Here is a 23,948-nt window from a genome sequence, read left to right on the forward strand (position 1 = left end):
TCCACTCAGTCATTTAGTCAACAAATACAGGTGTATTTACAAGGTACTAGGGCTGGGATTCAGAGTGCAGATTTTAAAGACCACTTCTAGAGAAGACCAATAATCTAATTACTTATATCTTTAAAGTGTTAACATGAGATACAGATAGGTTAAATAACATCTAAAATCACAGACCTGGTAGAAAGTATTTATCTCAGAGTTTTGTTTAAGTCTCCTGCCCTTTTCTTGCCTTAACAGTGCAGCCCAGTGGTGGTGAACCCAGGCATGGTGCTGCAGCCATTTGTTTGCATCCCTGAAAGCTCTGAAAAGGTCGGCCTCACTGGTGCAGCCTCTTTAAACACACTAGGGCCACTTGTATTTAACAAGAGCCAAGATCTTCAACCCGTGCTTCTCTCCAGCTATTCTGCCTGCTTTCTGACAGTGAATGCTCAGTCTTCCTAACTGGATTGGGCAAATCTACAAGGGTTCTATCTACAAATAAAATAGTGCCTAGAAGTTTACTAAGATAGCACATTGCATATTGCACGTTGACATGTTTTATAAAGGAAACAATTTAAAGAAATAGTATTTTTAAAACTTAGATTAAGGTCAATAGGAAGACCATTAGATTAGGAATTTGTAGACCTAAATGTAATTCTCAGTTCTATGACTGACAAACTATATTAGGTAAGTTATTTCTGCATCACAAGACCTTCATTGCAAAAAGAGATATTTAAATTAGATGCTTTCCAATATTCCTTTTAGTTCTCAAATTCCATGGTCTACATAAATACTGTATGAAACTATTTATTTTTCACTTTCCTTTTTGCCTCATAAAAGAGACTATCAGGTTTTTTTCATTGATGGTACCTGGTGAAAAGCTCCAGGACTGAAAGAATCATTTTCTTCAGCTGGTGCGCTATCAGGCACAGGCTTTAATTGCCCTATGAAAAATTCTTGACTGCAAAAACAGGCTGGTCTCTAAGCCCTTTTATTAATCAAGATTCTCCAGAGAAATAGAACTGATACAGACAGTCCCTCACTTGTAGCTTGTGATGGTTCAACACTGGATTTTTTTCAGCTTTACAACAGAGCAAAAGATATACATACAACCAGTTTTTCACTTTCAGTGTCATGTGCAATAAATCACATGAGATATTCAATACTTTATTATAAAATAGACTTGTATTAGGTAATTTTCCCAATCATGGGGCAATGTAAATGTTTTGAGCATAATTAAGATAGACTAGCTAAGCTATGATGTTTGGTAAGTTAGCTGTATTAAGTTCATTTTTTACATATTTTCAACTTAAAATATGTTCATTGAGATGTAACTCCATTATAGGTTGAGACAATTTTAAATAGATATTTAAGAGGAAATTTATGGGAATTGATTCATATGATGATACAGACGAAAGGTCCAATGATGTACTGCCTGAAAGCTGGAGAGAACCTGCAAAGCCCTTCATATGAGTCCAAGTCCTATGGAACCAGCAGTCATTATTCCCAGTCCAAGGCCAAAGACACGAGGATCAAGGGGTTTCTAGGGTAATTCCTGGAGTGTGAAGGGCCAATAGCGAGAGGCCCAGGTGTCCAAAGTCGGAAGTTGGATGTCCTAGCTCCGTGAGATAGAGGCCTGTTTTCCAGCTTGGTGCTCTACTTCGGCCTCAGTGGAGTGACTGATGCCTCCCCACATGGCAAGCGCAGTCTTCTTTCCTCAGTCCACTGAATCAAGTGCTCAGCCCTGCAGGCACACCCAGAAATCACGTTATACCAGCTCTCTCCTTTGCAAAGTCAATCTGACACAGAAACTTAATCATCACAACTCCTTTCCACTGCCAGTGGCAGAGGTACTCCCTGCCCACCCCACCCAAATGCCCTGCTGACTTTATGCTCCTCCTAAGCAGGAGGGTCTGTGGAATCAGACCCATGCTGGCCCTCTTATAATCTTTCAGATTAATGTGAAGAAGGAAAAAGTGGGTTTTTTACTCAGTCGGTCTGCACCTGCACGTCTTCCTCTTCCTGAGGAATTAGGGAGTACGCTGACAAAGCTCTGCAGGCCACAGGAGTCGCCCGGCATGTTGCTGCTTTTTCCTTCCTGGCAGAGCAACCCTAACCCTTTGGCTCAGGTCTCTCATGCTTTCTTTCTTAGCAATGGTATTTTTAAAATTAGAAACTAGATGTTTTTGGACCACTGTCTTGATCTAGTAATTTCAGGTGCTATGATCTAGATATGTTTTGTTCCCCACAAAAGTCAATGTGTGGAGGGTTGGTAGCCAGTGTGACGTGTTGAAAGGTAGTGGGACCTTTTGAAAAGGTGAAGGGTTACTGGAGTATGATTACCCTTGTGGAGAAATTAATGTTGACGTCAGGGAGTAGATCAAGTCTTGTAACTGTTGATTAGTTGTTATGAGAGTTGATTGTTATAAAAGAGTGACCCAGGACCTTTCTCTGTCTCTTGTTTGTCTCTTGATCTGTAGCCTCTCTGTATGTGCCTGATTTCCTTTCCACTTCTCTGTAATGTTGAGATGCAGCCAAGGGAGTTCTGAGATACTTTACAGCCATTAGCAAAATAAAGCTGTTTTCTCCATCAGTTTCCCAAGCTCAGGTGTTTTGTTATAGCAACACCAGTCTAAGACACCATGTAAATTAGCATTCTACTTTAAACATAACATAGAATAATTAAATTAACCCAGAATTTACCGGACAAATGTGAACATACCTGTGTTCAGCAAATATATAGTCAACTGAAAAAAGAAAGCCACCACTCCACCATTTGTAAAACATATCTCTTAGGCTTTTAAAATGTAGATGCTGACCAGAAAGGTGAATTGATTTTAGGTACAGAAAGAACTGAAGTGTGAGAGATGGTTTGCCTGGGGTCCTGAGAGTCAGACTTCAAAGCTCTGAATTAGACTTCATTATTCTTACCTGCTGTCACCTCTCCCAGCTCCACTGGCTTCTCATATATTATATACCTTTCATATGACCTTGGTCTTCCAAAACAGAGTACACAGACCCTTATTTTAGTAGGCCAAAATAGGTCCTTCAACATGGGCAGTTCCTTCAGGACCCCACTTTCCCGCCCACCCTTGGGAGCTAACCTAAGAATCTCAGCATAAGGAGAGCGGTGGACTTGAGGGCATCTCTTCCTGCCCAGATACCTGAGTATACTTTGGCTTCCCTTTGGTCCCTACAGAGTTCTTCTGCATGCTGTTTCCTCTGCCTGGAAGCCCAGTCCTTGCCCCAGCCTGTGCACTCCAACTTAACCTCCAGATCTCAGGTTAGATGTCATTACCTGCCCTGACACGTTGCATCTAGGCAGATCCTCTGTAAAACCTTTGGCTTATACCTCTGATAACATGCAGTACTTCACTGTGCTTTATCTAACTCAAACATCTGAGTCCTTAAGATACAGAATCCTAAAAATGGAAAAGCACCCCAAGTAAATAGTGCTTTTAACCAAAAAAATTAATTCTTGCAGCAGTACTTGCTCAGGAGGCTGCTGAAAAATAGTGGAGTTATTTCTATCAGAAATTGGTGGGCTCCCACTGTGATTAAGGTGATAACCGATAATTAACAACCAAATTATTTCCTGGCTTCACGGACCAGGTAGTAAAGGAAAAGCCAGCAGATGCCAATTATAAAAACTATCAGATTTGCTTACACATTCCTTGCAAATAATCAAAACACAGCTGTTTAGTCTCTGGCTGGGTGTCTGGTTCTCTCTCTCCCACTTACAATTGTTTCAGTTGTCAGTTACAGCTAGTGAGTCACAACTGCCCAGAGATAAGAGTCCTGCTAGGACAAACACAAGTGTCATCCTGGGAATACTTATCACGCCTTTCCCCCACCACAGATATTCCACTTGGCTCTCTCCGCCTGATGTTTCAGCACCTCAAAAGTTTCAGATATAGAATGCAATTCACATTTACCTCCTGGGAGTTTTGATTGTCGTTGGGGGCTTCTGAATCTTACAGCAACAGAGGAAAATCATCATGAGGACCAGAGGTCACTGCACTGTCAACAAAGGTTACTATGAAAAGATCTTGCTTGGTGGTGAGAAGAAAATGGTGGAGTAACCAGTGATATAATGTAATAGGGAGAGTGTTGGAGGGAAGGTAGGAGAGTACAAAAAGAGAAAGGGCATAACATCCCTCAAAATATACACTGGCATGGATGGCCGTGAAGACATTACACAGAATGAAAGAAGCCAGTCACAAAAAGCCTTATATATCTATCATTATCTCCTTTATGTGAGATGCTCAAAATAAACAAATCCATGAAGACAGAAAACAAATTAGTAGTTCCCAGGACTAGAGAGGGGAGAATGGTGAGTGACTACTAGTGAGTTTTGGTTTCTTTTAAGGGAATTGGAAATGTTCTAAAATTTAATTGTTATGATGGTTTAAAACCGTATCAAAATTTTTTTAAAAAGCACCAAATTGCACATTGCAAGGGGGTGAATTGTATGATACATGAATTTTATACCAGCAAAGCTGTCTAAAAATATTCTGGGATTTTGAGCTCTTTTAAAAAAATAAATATTTGTTAATTTAATTTGTTTCCATAGTATTTATTCTAAAAGTCAGTTGCTGAGAAAAAATTAAAGATAACTGTATTTTAGTTTTTCTCAGAGTTAGACTTTGGACTTGCGCTTTGTTTTTGGGCACCCACAGTGTGACAGCCAGTGGCACAAACTGCCTTTTCAGCCCTTAGCATGAAATGATTTAATTTCTCAGTGTCTAATCCAAGAAATCATGTGTCTGCAATGCTCTGGGTTCTGTGGAGATAGTGGTAACTCTCCAGACAAAATCCCTGACTCTCAGAGCTTGCACCTCAATAAAAGAGGGGCAAACAGAGGTAGAATGTGTCAGGCATCCAACTAACTTGAAGGTGTGGCCAGCAGCGTTTACAGCATGCTCTGGAATGGCATGAGTTGGGTTTGGCTCATCCACAGTTGTAACCCAGTGCAATGTGAAGTGGAGTGGATGGAAGTCACAAGGTGAACAAAATAGTAGAAAAGTAGTGTTCAGGCTGATTATTTAGCAGTATGTAAATAATAATAATAGCATGATAAACCATTAAATAATAGCATTCTATAACATAAGAAACTATATAAAGCAAAGAAGACGTACTTCTCTTGGTCCTTGAGCTAAGACCTCATACAGAACCCAAGCATCAGCCAGCAACCGCAGGGACTACTCTAAGCTAGAGACCAATATACTTGCATGGAGTAGGGAATGAATTGGGATGCTACTTCAGATAGCTAGTCAGGGAGAAGGCCAAGATGATGATATCTGAGCTGAGTTATACATGCTCAAACTCATTTTTGTGGTTATTAGAGAAAGACTTCCAGGCAAGAGAAATGTAAGTATAAAGACTTTAGGCTGACATAAATTTGAGTGTTTGGAGAACAGGAAAAAAATGCTCTTGTTTCTGGAGCATGGTGTGGTGATAGAAAAGAGGTCAGAGAAATAGCCAAGTGTCAAAATTTATTCTAAATGTCAGGGATCAGTTCATTCCAGAAAGACAACTATATGGGTAGATTTTGGAGTGGAAATGTGAAAAATCTTCTAAAATAAGCGAAATTTCCCTGTGAATATGAGAAGGAACAGAGAGACACAAGAGAATTGAGGAGTAAGTCTTTTCTCAGGGAGCAGTCTCATGGATCATCTGGTTTTTCATCTCCTCTAGAGATCTGTAACTCTATGTTCCTCATCATTTGATTTATATCTTGAGATGTAGTTTATTTTTCTTTTAACTCTAAAGACCCTCAAATGTACAAGGAGCCTGGAGCTACCTAAATATATTTTGTTTCCAACTTGCTAGAATCTTTTGGTCTTCCAAGTTCTTTAGATAAAGTAACTCATAAATATTTAAAATGATATCCCAGTGAATTTTGGATGCACCTAACAGCTTTATCTGACTTTGTGTTAAAATTCACGAGGTAATTTTCCTGACAGGGAAGAAAGGGGAGAAAAAGGGAGAAAGAAATTGATGATGTGCGCATGTTGAAAAATACAGACAATAGTGTGGGATCAGCCTGCCTGGATTTGGAACTAGTATTGCCTTGTACTGGTTGTGCAACCTCGCTTAGGTTATTTAACTTCTCTGTACCTCATTTTCCATTGTGAAAAATGGAGCCAGTAGTGGTCCTATTTAATGGTGTCGCTGGGACAGCTGACTGAGTATATTATGTCGCTACATGTGGCAACACTCCAAGTCCTTTGGAGCCCTTTCTTTGCTCTAGATATTGCTGCAGTGAGTAATTGTCTTCAGGCTTTGACCAGCTTCACTTACAAACAACCTGATGGTGCCTCACTTCTGACCTCCTCGCACCTACTGCTTTCTGCCCCAGTGCTTCTCTGATACCATGACGTAGGAATACTTATGCAAACCTCCACCCGGAACTCCAGAGTTCTAGATGTGCATGATCTAGACATGCAAGGAAATTAAAGCTATGAGCCTCATCTGTGAGGAAAAGTAGTTGTGGACATACAGATGCCCCCATTTTCCTTTGGGCTAATAGTTCTGAGAAACATTTTTGTAAGGCTTCTTGCCAAGCACCAGTTGTCATGGTGGTAGCCTATCTATTAAACCATCCTTGCATTACTTAGATTTTCTTCCTTCTGTATTTCATTGCCTCTTGTCCCTTATACTGTTATCACTGACTCCTTAGTTACTAGCTGTTTCCTCCACTGTCTCGACTGTTCCTAGGTTTTCCTGGTGGCAAAGGGCACAAGAGAGGTTCATTACTAGCTTTCCAAATGAAGACAAATTGATAAAAACTCAGCTTATGTTTTTTTCTTTTAGTTACAATGAAGAGTTTAGGAAATTTCCTAAAGTCACAGAACCATCAGAGATAAAGCCATGTTTCCCACCTTCTCAAGTCCAAAGTTTGTCCTTTTGACCACTCATTTGCTAGACTTTCATTCCTCTCTGGAGAGAAAAATCACTCAATCAGGGATTTTGAGAATAGGTGGCTCAGGTGTTTGCCTAAGAGAAGAATGATACATTTTGATGTGTCATCATTTCTACCATAGTAGAGTGTCACCTAATGAGAAAAGTATTTGATTTGTCCTAGTAAACTAAAACTCATCTGCTGACATTTAGCTCAAATGAACCCTCAGTCCTCTTCCACAAAGCTGATTGCTCCTTCCTCTGCACACATTCCTCCATATTTTCGGAGAGACATCCTTTTAGCCATATGCTGCTGCAGTCTATGTGTCTGTTTCTTTGGTGAAACTGTGAGTCTCTCAAAGAGAAAGATGGTGGCTCAGTCATGCTTCATCCTCAGCACTTTGGTGCTTGGTACATGCAAACCTAGCAATGCTTGTCAAATGATTGAGTGACTTACAGAAATGGTGAAGGTGTAACACAATCTGTGATAGGGAAGTAAATGAGAATGAGAACCTCTCAGCTTATGTACACAGGATATGACCTAGATTTCCTTTGCTTGAAAAGTAAAGCTCCTATTTTGAATTATTGCAAGAATAAAAAAAAAGAAAATACAAGAGACATTGGAAGGTCAAAAAAAGGGTTTTGTAGTCCTTGGGAGCTCAGTGGGTGGCTGGTCTTCTGACCATGAGTGGATGAGTTCTCTCTCTCTCTCTCTCTCTGTCTCTATGTCTCTCTTTCTCTGTCTGTGTGTTTCTGTCTCTCTGTCTCTCTCTCTCTCTCTATCTCTCTCTCTATCTCCCAGGATCCTGCTGCTACAAATGGGGACTTGTATTCACCTTTTAGTTATGAAATATGAAATATAGATACTGAAAACAGGCCTACAATCAAAATTACACACACACACATGCACGCACGCACACACTCCAAAATAAACTTTGCACAACTCAAGTTACATATCAATTCACTATTTCCGTATTTTTTTGCTTGTTTGGTAAGCATCTTATAGGCAGACTACATAAATATCCCTAGAGCAGACTGTCTTTTCAGAAACATAGATCATGTCAATTTGGAAAACTTGCAGTCACCAAAATAGTGAAGCCTTAAATTAGTTATGACCTAATTTTTAAAAAGGAGAAGTTTCTGGACCCCACACCTCCCTGATGTGTACTAGAAAAGCCTTTTTGTCATGCTATTTGGCACAGAGATAGCACACTTAAACTGTTTAATGTTACAGCTGCACTTTCAGCCTTGCAGACTAAACTTTGGAGAAAAAAAAAAGTAAATGCTAAATGCCTGCTGTCAGCTCTGGCACTCAGAGCTAGAAGTAAGTGTCTTTCCCACAAGAAATAGAAATAAAAACAAACCACTTAGACATCCTTGGCTTTTATACAGACTATGAGCACACACATATATTCTGTATGTGATATATATGTGTGTGTCTGTCTATCTGTCTCCATTTCTCTCTCATCTCTGTGTCTCTGTCTCTGTGTCTTTCTGTCTCTGTCACACACACACTCACACTCGCACCTTTATTCACACACACACTCCCTACACTCCCTACCGTCATCCCAAGTGGAAAAGGTTCACATTAGGGGCTTGAAAATCTGATCAAAGTAGAGACAACAACCTGAGTCTGAGGACTCTGATGTATCCAACACAACTTCACTTCTTGTGTTTATACTATGTCCAACAGTTTGAGCCACGCACAGTACTATTTTTGAAGTCTATTTCTTCTAACTAAAAGAGATATAGGACCCATACTTTTAAAAGTAGGTTAAATCTTCCAGTTCCCAACTCATTAAAGTGTTCCTTTTGGAGTCTTTGTTATATTGATCAATAAATACTGTACTTTCTTATGGTAGAGTAATGCCTGCCACAGGGAAAGCATTCAATATATGTTCATGAATAAGTGAATGAAAATACAAATGAATGAGAAAGAATGGGCAACTGTAAAGATAAATACGACACATCTCATTATAATGCAGTAAAAATGTTACCATGACTTTTATTGGCTGGAACACAGACAAGGGAGTCACATGAATAACATCATGCTGGAACTGCCACAAATTTGCAAGGTTTTGTGGAAAACGTTATTTGGTTCTTCCAGGTCTTATGGTAATGTTGGAAAAATACTGTATTTAGCTTTTCATTACTTACAAGGATGTTTTAAATCATCACATAATTCTCTAATGTGTTTTATTTCAATCTATAGTTTAAAACACACCAGCTAAACATTCAGTTTATAGATAATATCAGTCCCAGAGGACTGTTTTATATACTGGACTGTAGCTCAAAGATCCCAGTATGGACTCAGTCTGTAGGACCTATTGGAATTCAGTAAGAAAGTCTAGCTCAGTCCAGAGCTCTGGGACACTCCCTGAAAGACTAAAGTCTCAGAACTGGTCTGTCTGTGGGCTTTAAGCCCAGAAGGCCAATGACAGCCTACAGTTTATAATTGCAAGAACCATTTTAAGGCACAATCTCATCTCTAGATAAGTGCTTTGCCAACTTGAATGCATGTGGGATTATCAGAAGGTCTGGCTGAAATGTATATTTGGATCCAGGAGGTCTAGCTTAAGGCTTGAGAGCCTGCTTTGCTAGTAAGTACCCAGATAATGATGATTCACGGAGAGGGCATCACGTGCTAGCAACAGCCTGGAATCTCTAGACCCACAACAGCAACTCCTATCAGAACAGCAGCTACAGAGGTGATACATGTGTCAGGCTGAGAGGGACACTTTCTGACTGAGAACCAACATGCCAAAATACAATCACTGGAGTCAAACCTATAAGAATTAGAAGCCAGACACTGATATTTAGGGGTTTTGAGACCTTGGGCTAATTATTTTGGGGTCTTCAGTTTTTCCATCTTTAAAATGGAAATGGTAATAACTACTTAATAAATCTGTTATGAAGATTAAATCTATCCAGACCTAAATTTGACATCCAACTCCCACCTTATATCTTACTAACTGTGAGATATTAACCACGCAGACTCAAATCAGCCTCAGTTTTCTCATAAGAAAAAAGAAAGATTAACTGTGAAGTTGTTTTGAAAATTAAGTGAGATAATCCAATGTTTCCAACATGGAGCACATCCCTGAGGTTCACATTTACTTTAAAAATATTGTTCAATTTGGTTTCAGTGAATAGAAGTCAAAACAGTCAGACAGGTAAAAGACTCAGGTAAAGTACTTGGAGAAATATCGGTCTTGAGTCTTGGAAGACTGTTAAGATCTGCAAAGTGGATGAGATTGTTGCCATTTTATAGACAAATCAGAGCCCCAAATAAAATTCTGTCCACTCTTCACCTGACTAACATTGTTCGTCTTTTATGTTTCAATTTAGATGTTATTAAGGAAACCTTCCTTGCCTCTCAAGCCAAGTTGGTTCCACAGCTACTACACTGATATTATAGTACTTGGTAACTAATTGGCCTCCATGTCAGTCTCCAAGAGTCATAAGGTGGAAACTCTTTAGCACAAAGTCCGAGTATACTTCAGGCATCATCTTACCATTTTTTGCATATTTTCTTTTATTGTAATGGGGTCAAACCTAGTACCTCAGCATGATAAGCTCTACCCCTGAGCTACACCTCCAGTCCCCATATTTTCCTTATGACACAGTCTTTCCATGTTGCCCAGGTTGCCCTCCAAATTACAATCTTCCTGCCTCAGCCTCCCAAGTAGCTGGGACATGCCTCCATGTGTAGTTCATTTTTTGCATAGTTGAATGAAATAGAAATCAAAACTCAAATGATTCATTTTCAAAATACATTTGACACAAGACATAATTTCTCTCTAGGAATAACACATAAAAGATCACAACTTTCACTATTTGAATTCAACAACGGAAATAACAGATTATCTCCAGGCCTTTAGACTTTGGGGAGGGTGGAGAGCACAGGTAGAAGAAAGTCACAGACTGATGAATCTCCCAACCTAGCAAAATGATTAATGCATCAACAAACATCAGTGGGGCAATAATCATCCTTATTAGGGTATATGTGAGGTGCTTCTGGAGCACAGATAGAGCAGCAGCTTTTTCTACAGGGGAGCAGTTGGAAAAGAGCACTGACAGCCGAAAAGAAGAGATCACTTCAGCTGGACCTCAAAGGATGGGCAGGAATTGACAGCAAACATGAAATGGAAGAGCATTTAATTTATCCTAACAGGGCCTCCAGGGCACAGATTTTGAAATTCAATTCTGCCATCTAACATTCCTGAATCCCTAGGCAAGGTAGGCAAGGTACCCTGTCTATGGTACTTTAGTTTTCTCCTTTGAGAAAGGAACTGTTATGGCTTGTGTCTAGAAGTCCCCCAAAACCTCATGTAGTCATAGGTGGGCCTTTTCCAGAAATGACTGGATCAAGAAGTGTGATTGATTCATGGTGCAATGCTGGGATTAAGAGTGGGTGATTGCTAAATCAGTCCTCTGATTGATTTAACACCACATTAATACAAATAGTCTGGATAAGATAAAAAGGACAGAAAAACTCTGTTAAGGACCTAGTTACTTTGCTACCTTCTTCCTGCCCTCAATGTTTCTTCTCTATGATGCCCCTCTGCCATATCACCTGCCTTGGATCCAGCCAATTATGAACTGAAACTTCTACAAACCTCTGTGAGCCAAATAAACTTTTCCCCTTTAGATTTGGGTGTTGGGTATTTCATCTCAGCAACAAGAAAAGCAGCTAAGACAGGGACAAACAGTAGAACATATCTGTTAGATTTCTATAAGTGTTAGATAAATTAATGCATGTTAATTCTTGAAGAAATGTGGCACTTAATAAGGGGTATGTAAATCTTTGTTATTGTTTCTGCTGCTGCTCTTGTGTTATTATTAGAATTTGGTATACACAAAATTATTTTTATTTGCCAGTCAAAATTTGGTTTTCATTTTTTAGACAGGATCTCACTGCTAGTTCAAGCCAGTCTTACACTCACTCTGTAGTCTATACAGACTGTACCCCTGTATAGACTACAGAGTGGCCTCAATCTCATAGTGGTCTCCTGTCTCAGCCTCCCAAGCGCTGAAGTTACAGGGGTGCATCACCATGCCTGGATAAAATTTGACTTTATACTTACAATGTATTTAAGTCCACCTCTGTACCAGGTCACACCAGGTGAAAACCACTGCTCCAAAGAGTGTAGTGAAGACATGGTGGCCAGAGGAAGGCATATTGAAAATTAACTGACCGTATCCATCGAGATGAACAATGGTGCCAACCCACTCACTGTAAACAGAGCACTCAGCCCACTCCAGAGCTTTGGGATATTGTTTCAAGGAGTTCTGGGTTAATACCACTTACAGAAGACAGGATTGAAATCTGCTGTGCATATGTAAGTGCTGGTGCCAATCAAGTGAGTATTCCTCTTAAGAATTTCTTTAAGGGCTATTTTTTGCCTCATAATCTTTAAGGCAGGAAGCTGGCTTAACACATCAAAGTAGCATAATTCATTCTGTTTGCATTGCTCTGGTGTAATCTTCTCTATCAATATTTCATGAAACAAGACTCCCTTTGGAATGGGCGCTCAGCCTGGAGGTCAGAGAAAGTGACTCACTACTTGATATTGGAAGGTCTGTCTAAAATTCACTGCTGTCACATTCAGAGGCTGTGTGCAACTGAGACAAAGGATACTACAGCCTTCCACTGGGGTGGAAAGAATGCTAAAGATGTCTGTTTTAAAAAACAAAAAGCCCTGCAGCGTCTTGAGCCAGTTCCCTACTCTTGCTGCTTTTCCTCTTATTACTCAGGTCTTTTTTGTTTTGTTTTGTTTTGTTTTTTTCTCTATTTCCACCTGATTAAATGCCAGATGATTCTTAGTCATAAAACAATTCGGTCACATGATAAGATGGTCTGTGACTTCTGAATACTTACTTCCTCTCTCCCATCAAAGTTGCATTAATAAACAGAATAATTTTGGTGAAGATCTTAGAATTTATGACAACTTCTATCTCAGGTATGGCTCTGTCTTTCTGGGGTGAAACACACACACACACACACAGCCTCTTACAGGTAAACCAAAGAAGGTCCATATATGTGTCCTGTTCTTCCTTAGCACATTATCATGAATTTCTAAGAGTGACAACTCATGACAAGTTAGCTTCTTTTGTAGTGTATTTATGTATGCATGGTGCTTTGCACATAACATCTATTTTTAATGATTCAATCATTTGTCCAGATTTTTTTGAAACTCCAAAACTCTATTGTATTCCAAATGCCTTGAATAAATACCTCTTGTTCCAATTTTGCTGCATTGTTAGCTTATAGCTCTTTATTCTACGTCCTCATCAGGCAGACTCGTTTCAGAAGCTGTAGAGAGCATTTCTCAAAATGAGAGTTTGAACAAGCATCACCAGGGACTTGTCAGATATGCAGATTCTCCGGCCTGCCCCAGCCCTGCTCACTGAGTAACTCTGACATGAGATCCAACAATCTATTTCCTCACAAGTCATCTAGGCATACTCTGGTTCTGGTGCATACCCACAGTTTAGAACCATTGCTCCAAATGTATGAAAATTCATTTTCAAACAAGTCACATCGAATTCCAGAAGTTTGTTATCCAAGTACCCATTTTATTGAATGTTCCTCGAAATATCAACTTATCTCTTTGAAATCCTCCTACCTATATAATAAGATATAAATTCTTTAGCTTGGTCAATGAAGACCTACAAGCTGGTGCTCACACAAACTCCCTTCCTCGTCATGCACACCATGCTACAGCTCCACTGGACATCCCTTGTCCCATGCTACCTGTGTGCGGGGTGATCTTCTAAGAAACTTTTTTCTGTCTTTATTTGACAGGCTCCTCTCCTCCTTGAAGACAGAGCTCTGGTATCACTTTCTTCCTCAGTTTCTCATTCAGATTAGATACTATATCCTCAGTGTCTCTGTGTCTTCTTATTCATATGTATCTAAAAGTGCCCATTAAATTACTTTATAATTTTTGCTTCCTTGGACATCTCTCTTGGGATAAAGAGTGAGCAAAGGCATCATCTGAGCTGAGCTGAGCAGAATGCCTAATCCTATTAGGCATTTGACATGTTTCCTGCACAAGTGCTTTATGCCAGTATTACTTACAGAAAGAAAATCTATCATACAGTCTAGTCTAAGACACATACAACTATATCAAGGAATGAGCTTGTGTGATTAAATTCTTACTAGTTGAGCCCCAAGCCTGCATGAATGGACATGTAACAATAGAAAATGCAATAGTTTTGGGTCAGAAAACATGTGTTTCAGTTCTACCATTCACAGTGTTTTAACTTTGAGCATATGAGTCCCTGGGCCTCTGTTTTATCATCTGTAGAATAGGATGAAATAATGCCCTGTTCAATTTATCTCCCTGGTTGTAGCGATGGCATGAGATACTGTATATACGCTTGTACATTATCACATCCATGCATCCATACTTGGATCTTATTATTAAACATTAAGGGAAACACTAATGTACAACAACATATAAAGGTACTAGAAATGAAGAAAAGAAAAAAGGAATTAAGAAGTTCAGTGGTTGAAAAATTCTCTTTTGAATTTAACAGAGGAGTCTGGAGCCAACAAAGCTTCCTATGGAGACCTGATTTGCGGATAGTCGGAGGTTTTTTCCCTGCTCAGTCTCTAGGTTCCATCCTTCAGCTCTGATTTCTGAAGGTGAAAGCAGCAAGGAGGGCTGACGCTGTGCTTTCCCTTCTCACCTCCCTTCCGCACATTTTCTGCTCCCCATGCTTCCCCTCTAGAAAGGCAAGGCAGCCTGCCAGTCGGGTTTATCATCATTCTCCCAAGAGCCTCATGCTATACAATTATGCCAGGCTTCGGATTGCTTGCAGTCAGGCTATCAGGATACTTTCAACCCCAGGCTTTTTGGCAAGAATAAGGCTGCCCTGGGCAGGGTTTTTAACTCCCAGACTGCACTGCCAAGTAGAGCTGATGCTTACAGCAAGAGTGAAGAAATTTGAAGTTGACTCTGGCTCTGGAAATTCTGTTCGAGGACTGTCCGCAGTTTATAAATTTTAGTCTTCTTTTAAAATTAAGTTTTCTGCTTTTGGGGGACTAATCTGTACTATCCCTTCTTTGGCAGTATTTCAGCTACTTTGCCATCCCTGTTCAGATTCTATTAATCATATGAGATGATGACTGCCCTTCTTTTTGATTTTTAAGGTGCTTCAAGAAAAGTCTGTCTTTTCAAACATGTGCGCGCTACATCGTAAGACATTTTTACTACAAGGAGAGTTGTAAGGTCAGTAATCGGCATACTGTGTTGATGATGAACACAGATATGGGCTAAGCAGGCTTAACCTCCTGCAGCAAGGATGGTGAGCAAAGAGCCTAAACAACACTGAGAGGAGATAAGGGAAAATAAAAGGAAACAAAAAGCCCAAAAATGCCAGGGTGCAGAGCAGGCAGGCAATTGGAGGCCACCATAAAAGGGACATGTTAAATGACAAGGCAAGACATCTAGGAAGGGCTCAGATGCCTAGGACAGAGAACATGTACTGGAACTGTTCTGCTAAACAAAGGCTGAGTGCTACAACAGAGAATAACTTGACAGGGAAGGTTCTAGACTGAGGCAGAGTCCAGAAAATATGCTGAGGTTTGAATATCTATGATACCCATTTCAAGGTGGGATCCTAAAGGAGATCCAAGACCCTCATAAAACGTGTACTACTTCGCTGATGAGAATGAGTCGCATTAGCTCAGATATACTACAGGGATAAGGGGAAAAGAGAAGTCTTGGAAGGACCAATTGGCCTAGTAAGTTATGCTACCTAAAAGAAATAAAAATAGGCACTGTAAATACATTTTTATATAGTGTCTCTCCTCTCTGCCATGGTTTTGCTCTCTGATAGTAAGATGATGTATGGGTTCTGCCACAGAGATGCTGGAGGGCAAGAAACCTCCAGAACAAATCAGGGAGCCGCTCTTTCTGTTGGATGATGGCAGCAAAGGTGTATGTACATAATCTCACTTGTCAGACTCTGCCAGCTAGACAAGACTGATTCAATTCCTCATTCTACTGATTAGAAAATCTTCATGGCCTCTAGGACACTTTGACTTTCAGCTGTAGGTAAAGGGACTGAACTCTTGTAGTCACTTCCAGTGCTCAGCTTCTGCTTACAGTGAAACGCTGGTTGTAAGGCTCATTGTCAGACATCCGATCGTGTCAATTGTGTGGTCCCGATTTCTCATCACATTGACCTTGACACTAATATCTGCCACCCTTAACCAACAAAATGGCAAGATAATACCATTTCTGAGGTGTATGTATAAATAAAAGCCTTTATAAAAGACTGAGGCAATGGCATGATATACATCACAGAAACATAATTTAAAATCCACTACAAATATCTCCATTCTCAAACATCCTTTGACCAGTTCTCAACATTAGACCCACATCTTCCACCATATTCTTTTCCCTCTTCCCTTTTCTTCTCTCTCAACATTTAAAAATTTTGCTTATTTCTAATGCAGAGAAAGTGATCTCTTAATATAGCTCTTAGGAACCCATACTATCAATAGTTCATCTTCTACTACAAGAAAGCAAAATATTTCTGTATGACATGAAACTGTAGATCATAAATATTTCCAGTGATAATTTTATTGAAGAACTACTTCTTTGGGGCTCAAGTTTTAAGGCACAAAGATGTCCATATAACATTTCTAATAGTGCAAAATTGGGAAAACTTAAATTTCAATCATAGGGAGCAGAGTAAATTCGTCATGGTTTAGTCACTCAGTGGAGTACTACATTCATTAGGGATCACAAAGTTTAATTCACACTATAACTCCTATGTGCAAAAAAACTGTAATTGCTTTATTTAACCTCTCATTTCTCTAGTCTTACACCACTGATGGTGAGAGGTGGGGTGGTGGAATTAACTCATCATCTGATATGACTTAAAGCTTAATTTATGTTGAAAACTTAGATGTTTTTCAGTCTTCTTGGATAACAGTTAAATCTGCCACATAGTTCCACATTCTCTGCTTCTCTATCTGGTTATATGGGGTATCTTACATGTCCTAAGATAGCAGAAAAAAAGAGATGCTCTCGAGTATGGTGCTGGCTTTTTCTTCTGGTCATTGAAATAAGCCCAAAGATGCTTTGCATTTTTCTGGCATCCACAGATGCAGGCTGTCACTACGTTTTGTTTAGCTCAACTGCATCTCTTGGCTAGGCAAAGGCCTGAGTGTTGCTTAGCCGGGTAGGACTTGCATTAGCTTCCAATGGCTTAGTATCTCTAAGCAGTTATGGACTCTGTTCAGCCCCAACCTTGGAGATCACGCTCATGCTTTGCTGATGAATTATCTTGTTCCACCACAACAAATCCCATCACAGGCCCACTTTTTTCATTCTTGGCATCCTTTCCCTTCTGTGTCTCACCTCTTCCAAGACAGAAAGAATAAGCTGCTATTTTACTTCCTTTTTTCCTGTGCATGCCCTGCATCAGCAGAACCTTCATGTTTTGCTGCTGAGGATCAACGGTCTTCTCTACACCATGGGGAACACTGTGGTCTGGCTAGTCCAGGCTTCCCTGTAGTATACAAGAGAGGGTGGGAGAAAAAGGAATATGGAAATGACTTTTCCTGTGGCGTGGTCCTATTTGCCTGTCAAGAGCATTAACAATATGAAATAGTAAGTCACTCACTTCTTCCTGACATTGTTCTTGTGTCAATCAGGAGTATATATTGGCCAAGGCAAAAAGATAAAGGTTAAGTACTTAGGAAAAAAGAAAAGCGAGGCCAAGTACAGATAAAGAGGACAATAAAAGATTGATAGAAGGTGGCAAGGGGATAGTTCTCTTGCAATAGGGAAGGAAGGGGTCCAAGGGAACAAAGATGAGGGATGAGGAGGAAGGGAAGAGAAGAAAAATAAACAGAATAAAGATATGCCATGGCAGAGGAACCCAATAATCTCAGTGAATGTAATCATTATATGCCATAACATGACATTAATATTATCAAGATATACTATTAATAACTATTAATAATATCAACAAGAATGAAAAATAGGGTAAGAGAATTAGAGGAAGAGGCAGGGAGGAAACAGAGAAAGGGGATTAAAAAAAATCAAGCTGTAGAATATACACGTTTCTTCTCCCAAGATGATTGTAAACTGCATGTACTACAATAAAATAAGTTTTTAAAGATATGAATAAAAACTAATAAAAATTTTAACTCTATTACATAATAATCATTTAAAGAGATACCTATGAAGTTTTTATGGAAAAATATACTTAAAATGTATTGGAAAAAAAGGATAAAAAACCAGGAGAAAAATAAAATTACAAGTACATTAAAACATATGTAAGGAAAAGGTTAAAGTAAAGGTACAAACATGTTAGCCATATTAACCTCTGAGTATCCAGACTAATTGTTAACTTTGCTATTTTTCTAACTTTTTAAACTGTCTATAGTGGAGATACATTGCTGGCATTATGGAAGTAAAATATAGGAATTTTCTTTAGTTGTTTTAAAAGTATCTTAAGTTTCTTAGAAGAATAATTAAACAAATATTTTGCTACAGTTTATCCACTTATTAATATAATATTTATTGAGCACCTACAAGTCGGGTTTCTAAGTGTTATAGATTACCGGTACGATCAGGCAAAGTGCCTGCTCCTATCAGGTTTTCCATTCTATCAGGGTGGGGATAATGACAGTGGTGTCAGATTAGATGGATGCAAGGTTACATGAATAATAGAAATTTTATGCACAGTGTAGTATGTGCTACTTTACCCTAGTATTATACTACACAGTACACACAATACATACTTACAGAGAAGTATCCTGTAAGATACATTGGAAATACATAGGAAAAAAAGTTATACAGTATATCATAAATACTGTGTAGCTATTAATTATAAATAAGTAATGATATAAAGAGTTTTCCAAAACAGAGCTTTTAGAATAGTGGATGGAGCATCACACACACACACACACACACACACACACACACACACACACACACATTTATTTTTGTGCATCTCTTTTTGGAGGAATACATAAGTAAGTGGCTTGTAACAGTGGCTGCCTTTGGGAAGGGGTCACTATGGAATTAAAGAATGGAGGTAGGAAGCAGATTTGCTTGGGACATTCGAATTATTAAGATGTATTTGTATTGTCTACCTTAAAAAAGAATAACCTAGCATATATTTTAAAATTTCTACCTGTCAGTAAAAACCACACAGTCTGTTTCACATTTTGGAATGAATATTTAAAGGTAATTTTGACTACTGTATTACTCAGTTCTGTTTAAACTGTTTCTATGACAGGTGCCATTTTCATACAACTCTATATTTAGAAGGTGTGAAATATCCATCTAATTCCCCAATACATAATAGAAAACTTTTGGACTCAAAGTATATTGGTCTGCATGTCTATATGAAATAACTGCTTTGTAAGCTAAAAATTTATGAAGAAAATAAAAGACCACTTAAAGCTTTATAAAATAAAGCCTTTGAGTATAAGGAAATGCCATTGTCCATGAAATCAAATCCCAAAGTGAGAACCCTTTTAACATGTGGCCATAGAAAGTCCCTCCTTCATGAAACAATCCACCCTATCTGGGAACACCTCAAGTCTCCAGGAAACGCCCTTTGTATTTTAGGTAGAAACCTACAATTGCAGTTTTTTCCATTGTCTTGAAAATTCGCCTCCTTCCGCATCTTCTTAAAAGTTCTGCCAGTTTTTCTAGAATTATACCCAAGGCCATCACCTCCGTATTTCATGTCCCCAGTCACAGTTTGCCTTAGGTTTATCACTGATAGTTTCCCTCCTTGGAGGGCAGGCCTGAGTTCCCCTCTTCTTTGAAGTACCTCTTGCAGTAACCACACAGTAAGAGCTCAATTTTTGTTGCAGTAAATGAAAGCTCTCCACGTTCCTGTTACTTTCTGCCCTGACATCACTTCTTAAGCAAATGGCTCAGCAATGGCAATAGGGAAGGTAGCAGTCAGGCAGTGACATCTTGGTGGCAAGGATGAAGGGTGTGTGACCAACAGGAAAGTAGTGATATGTCTCTGTTCCTTGTGCAGCTGGCCTCACGTGGATTTTTAGTTGGGGGAGCAAACAGAACACTTTCCCCCAGTGGCCTGCATACCCTGAGCCACATTTAATGCTTTTACGCTATGCAGAAGGACTAGAAAACCTGATCCTGCCTTCATTATTATCTAATCATTTTATGAGCCATTAAGCTGCCTTTGGCTGGACTGCTTACCAGCTATAACAACTTTCTGTAAAAGGACAGCACCCCTGCTTCCACAAAGCACATGACAATAACAGAACCTACCTATCAGTATCCATGATCAACAGTTTATATAATGTACCCTAGGCCTATCCTCCTATTTTGGAGTGTGGAACAGGCCCACTCAGCTGATGAGACTGCTTGCTGCAGGGGCCTATGTAGTACAAAAACATTACTGGTGTTGTAAGTAAAGCTGGTGGCGCTTTTTCCCGTGGAAACATGACACATTTACAGTTTCTGGGTGAAATGCAGGCCTCTCACTGCTTAACTCCAAAGCCAAGTTTGCCTGATTCTGATAGAAGCGAGTAGTTACCTTGTTTGTGGGGTCAGCCTTCTTCTGCAGAAAGATGTAGACCCTGAACACATTCCAAGCATCTTTTTGCTTGGAAAGTTAATCACCGTGTGCTTCTCTTCACTCTTGGCCTCTTTTCATTGTGCCTGGCCTGGTTGCTGGCACATGTTCCTTCTGCAGCTCCACGCAGCTGCTGCTCAGGACAGGAGGATTCCAGCGGGTCAGGAATGTATATTATATTATGCAAACCATGGCAACAAGAAACACTCATATCTCCCGTAACCCTGAAAACTTGTGACACAGATTTTGTAAGAAAGTCAACGTATTAGAAATGCTCAGTATCCTAAGAATGAGTCACTGGCTTGACAGAGACAGCGACCGGCAGTGTGGTAATTTGGTTGGCAGCACTGGCACTGGAGCCAGCCTAGGGTTTTTGCTCCAAGATCTAATTGCTTGACCTTAATCAAGTCATTGAAGCTCTCTGCTATCTCACTTTCCTCATTTATAAAATGGAGAAAATATCTGAGAAGGCAGTTATAGAGATTAAAAGAATTAACATAAAGTGCTTAAAGTTGTGCCTAGCTTAAAATAAGACTTCAATATATATATATATATATATATATATATATATATATATACATCAAAGTGTTCAGTTCTAATTTATAAATCCATAATGTAAAAAGTTATAGCTCCAGGGTACTCTTTTCCCAGCATCTCATGGGAATGTCTCCTCTCGGTTGTCTCCATGACTCCTCAGTGTGTCCAGCACCAGAGTCATGACTGTTGTCCAGTCAATCCAGGTCTTCTATGATGCTCTGAGAAAGACACTAACATTCGACCCTGGTCAATGTCCCTGGTTGCAGGTCCTCTTGACTAAGGTACCATCTGGGCTCTCCCTGAGGCCTTTTCAACTGGTCTCTCCTCATCCTCTCTCCCTCCTCCCCCGTCTGTTCTTCAAGCAGCAGCCAGAGTGATGCTCTGCTAATTGTAAAGCTGTCCCTATCACCTCTACACATACGAACATGCACATGTACGCTGCTAAAAAATCCTTCAGCAGTTTCCCCTGGTTCTCAGCACAAAAGCTAAGATCCTGCATGTTCTGGCTCTGCCTTCCTCCTTGCCTCATCTTGCACTTCTTGCTATTTGTGCTCCAGTCATAATAGCTATTTTAGGTCATTTAGCACAACATGAGTCATCCTAACCAGGGCTTTCATAACTGCTGTTTCCCCATTACTTTGCTTGGAGAACTCCTGCTCTCCTTTCACAGCTAGCTCAGGGCTTTCCTGAGCCTCTGCTAAAATCAGGTTTCTGTTTTCACTTGTTCTGAGACAGTGTGTACTTTTCCTTCCAAGCTGTGTTTGTAATTAGGTATACTGTGGTGTGATTTTGAATTAATGGACAAAAATTTCCAGGACAGTAGCAAGTTAGGACAGCTAGGATTCTAAGTTTGGGTGTTCAGTAAGTATTTCTAGAACTTTTTAGCCTATAGAAAGCTTTCATTTTTTAGTATTTTTTCATACATTACCTTATTTAACCTTCATGCAGACCTCAAAGTAAAACATGATTGTCCTACTTAAACATTTGATGTGAGATGACTCAGTGATTTGTTCAAGACCATGCAGAGGGTAAATAGAAGAACTTAAAGTCAAGTATTCAGACTGGAAGACAAGTCTCTTCCCACAAATGCTTTTGACAGCTTCTCTTTAATAGTCACCTCATTGTACAGAACCTTCAGTTAGAGAGCTATTCATAGCTGCACCAAGATGCTGAAGTGGGTGAAATCAGGAGGCCCTGTGTACTTCAAATAGCTCACCATGAGCCATCCTTCCACAGTTCCAACCTGACTGTACATTGTGACCTGAGAGGGAGAGGGAGGGAAATGGCTCTTGCCAAATAGCTAGTTGGCCTCTGCCAATCCTGACATAAATGACATTCTAAGGTGTCCCCATATGCCTATTCCCAAATCGCCAGTACAGACACCAGGACACAAGGTCACTACCTCACCTCATCAGTCAGGAACAAACCAGGAAAACAAGGAAAAACCCCTTTTGGGCATTTCACACAAAGGAAATATGGTACAGAGAAATCATTACCAAATAAGATGACAAAAGAGGCCGATTAGCCAATATGGGAACCATGACACAATCCAGAGGTTTTCATCAGCAGGAAGTCACTGCTATGCGTGGGCTACAAGGACCAAGGAAGAAGGAGCCCAGATCACCTTGCACACAGAGGAGGAATGCTTCTATAGTAGGGAATAAAATGCCCCTAAAGATATGTCCCCTTTCTCATTCCCAGAATTATTGAATATGTTACATTATACAGCAAAGGGAATTGTAATGGTTAGCATTTATTATGTCAACTTGGAAAGGTCCAGGGAATTAGTAAAGTAAGCTTCTGAGTATATTTAAATGAATCTCCTATAGAATTGGTTCCCCAGAATTTCTTTCCCTGTGCTCAGCTAGCCAGACACTCAGAGGCCACTGTAGATGTGGTCTGTGGAAGGCTTAACTATCATTCCCATTGACAGTAGATTTTGGGTTATGCATGTGATTCTGCTTTTAGCAGCATACAAATGCAAGAGTTGTGGAGTCAGAGAGGCTTCCATTCAGATTTCAAGGGAATCCGTAGGAGGCTACACAAGAAGCCTCTGAGAGGAAAAGTGTAAGATAGTGAAAATAAAGAAAAGATGCAGTGGAGACTCCAGGAAGTTGGAGATGCTAAGATCACAGAATGGATGCCAAGGAAACCTGCAGGTCTTGAGTGGAACCAGCTTAAGAAATAGACCACAGGGGTTGCATCCAGCAAGACCACAAGGGTTGGGCCACCCAAGCCCTCTACAATTCACATTTCACCACACAGTATTCCAGAATTGGAGCAACATGACTTAATACATTCCTGCCACCCTGTACCACTGGTGACATGTGCATGACTAAAAGTGATTGGATTTGGCACTTTTATCATTAGCATGATAAAAGTGATTAGATCTATTTGTAAAAACAGTGGTACAAACTTTGTGATAGAATAGCCATCCATATACCACTGGTGGCTCAAGCCAGTGGAAATGTACCATGTACAAATCAGAGAAATCCAGCAGCAAGACATGTGAGTCACAGCCCTGTCATGAGTGTGTTAATGTTTGTCCTGCTAGGTTTTACTCTTGCATTATTGCTATTCTTTTCTATCCCTTTTCTTCGTCCCTTTTGAAATTGGAATGTCTACCCTGTACCATTGTATTTTAGGATTATGTTACTTGTTTTTTAGTTTTTTAATAGGGTATCACAGCTAAGAATTTGCCTTCAGACTTAGAGGAGACTGGGATTTTTAGCAATCTTAAAACTTTGATACTTGAGGAAGGGATTATTCATTCTTCTGTTATATACAGGATAGTTGTATCACGTTATGTAGAATTATAAATTTGTTGTTTTCCTTCTTGGAGATTAAATATTTGGTGTAAAGAAATGTGTTGGTTTTGAAGTTGACAAGGCATAAAATGTAAATCTTAACCTTAATTTTATCAATTTGATTGACTT

At 39.6% G+C, this 23,948-nt stretch overlaps 1 long non-coding RNA gene across 1 annotated transcript; it reads right to left on the reverse strand.

Moving 5' to 3' along the window:
• Window positions 1–954: 954 nt before the first annotated feature.
• Window positions 955–20,710, reverse strand: LOC106025517 (uncharacterized). The gene is made up of 3 exons (XR_010042795.1): window positions 20,437–20,710; window positions 17,265–17,415; window positions 955–1,723 (listed from the first exon to the last, which is right to left on the reverse strand). It is a non-coding gene; the product is annotated as an uncharacterized LOC106025517 (long non-coding RNA).
• Window positions 20,711–23,948: the final 3,238 nt, after the last annotated feature.

Source organism: Cavia porcellus, unplaced genomic scaffold (assembly GCF_034190915.1).
Source record: "Cavia porcellus strain 051 isolate PalLab524CR breed Dunkin Hartley unplaced genomic scaffold, mCavPor4.1 scaffold_1, whole genome shotgun sequence".
NCBI classification, from domain to species: Eukaryota; Metazoa; Chordata; class Mammalia; order Rodentia; family Caviidae; genus Cavia; species Cavia porcellus.